The 1,895-nt window shown below is 38.4% G+C and overlaps 1 pseudogene; it reads right to left on the bottom strand.

Annotated features, from left to right (window-relative positions):
* Positions 1-668: 668 nt before the first annotated feature.
* LOC125614269 lies at positions 669-1,150 on the bottom strand (annotated as a pseudogene).
* Between the last annotated feature and the right edge of the window lie 745 nt (positions 1,151-1,895).

The following is a 1,895-nucleotide window of genomic DNA, read 5'->3' as shown; positions in this document are numbered from 1 at the left end:
ACCAGCTTTCCACAAGCCTCTCTCTCCCACCACAAGCTTCTCTCCACCTCCCACAATCCTCCTGCTCTTGAGGCCGATTGGCTGGGTCACGTGGGCGGAGCCAAAAAAGTCCCCCAATGAGCAGCTCCGTGGTCTGAAAGGGCAGGGAAACATCCCAATGAGCATCACCGCAGAGGAGCCAATCAGCTAGATGTTGCTGGGGCCGCTGTGAGCCAATCATTAGCCGGCAGCTGGAAGTTTGCTGGGGCCCCTTCGGCTGTGGCTCTCAACACAACAAACACGATAAATTCTGCAACAGTTATGCTGTTTGAATTTGAATTATATCTGAATTTGAACTGAAAACGTTATAAGGCAAGTTCCATTGTAACTATCCTATGCAAATTGTGATAATAAAAATACACAGTAAATATCATAGATAAATATGGAAAGCAGATTAATCACAATATCACTATTTATCCTTTATTCTGTGTCTGAAATACATTTCAATAACCCATTCCAGAAAGATCTTCTCAAGGGTGGTAGGTATTTAAGAAAATGCAAATAAACTGGCAGTCATATGGAACTTTTTAGGTAAAAAGGAATTGTTCTGAAATGTAGATATTTTACATTCCCTAACTATAACTTATTTTTGTCTTTAAAAAAATAAAATCAAGGAGTCTTCTTGGCACCTAGAGAGTATTTCCCTTGTATACTACCAGATGGTTCAAATCTTCTTTAAATGGATCATAGCCTTGCTCCATTAAACAATGGAGTGCCCAGAAAAGCTGATCTATAGGAGGAAATTCTTCCCAAAGGAACCCATTCCCAACTTTCCTTTTTCTCAGGTTCTACGTTCTTTAGTTCTGAATCATGAGTCAAATCTACTTCTTTCATTAATATAGTGACATAATGGTAATTATTCTTCTCAATGAAAGAATTCATCACTTAGGCAAAACAGATATTTTACAGGCTAAGAGCTGCTTTTTCCCAGGTCTCACCAAATTCCAAATGCCCCTCCCCCCCACACACACACATAAGCTGAAAGCTGCTGGCCCCAAATGTTTTCCTCTTCCCCAGGAGGACGCATGCATGACAATGCTTGCACCTGGTTACCACCACTCCAACCCCCCACTCCTGGGGCTGCTGCAGCCCATGGCTCCACACTAGCCATCATAGAGCCAGCAGGCAGGCCTGGCCAGCCTTAACTTTTTTTTTAATTGTGTTTTTTATTGTTAAGTTTTGAGAATTTTTGTATATTTTGTATGCAATTCCTTTTTTTGATATGTATTTGACAAATTTTTCCCAGTTTATGACTTGCCTTCTTATTTTGTTAAATGAATAGCTTGTAGAGTGGAAGGAGTTAATTTTAATGAGGTCCAGCTTATCATTCTCTTCTTCTAAAGGTTGTCTTTTGGTCTTGAATGTAAGAAGTCATCACCCAAACCAAGGTCATTTATATTTTCTTCTATGTTATATTGTTAAGAATTTTATAGCTTTGTATTTTGGTTTATTATCCATTTAGGATTCATTTTGGGAAGAGTGTGAGGTCACCGATGTTTTATTTTCTGTTACATTTTTTTTCCAGGTGGGTGACTAGTTGTTCTAGTACTATTTGTTGAAAGGATTATCCTTTTCCCCCATTAAATTGCCTTTGCTTCTTAGTGAAAGAGGGTTTAACTGTATTAGTGTGAGTCTGTGGACCCTCTATTCTCATTGATTGATCTGTTTATCTTTCTTTTGCTAATACCAAAGTGCCTCAATTACTGAAGTCAGGGGCAGGTAGGGATAGATGTGAAGGGACAGATTACAAATGGGCATGAGTAATATCTTAGTGATTTTTAAAATTACATTTATCTTGGTGATGTACTCACAAATGCATTCAAATTTCAAAATGCTTCAAATTGATAATTTAAACA

Source organism: Marmota marmota, unplaced genomic scaffold (assembly GCF_001458135.2).
Source record: "Marmota marmota marmota unplaced genomic scaffold, marMar, whole genome shotgun sequence".
Classification (NCBI taxonomy): domain Eukaryota; kingdom Metazoa; phylum Chordata; class Mammalia; order Rodentia; family Sciuridae; genus Marmota; species Marmota marmota.
The sequence above is the reverse complement of the archived record's forward strand: the minus strand, read 5'-3'. Positions and strand labels throughout refer to the sequence as shown.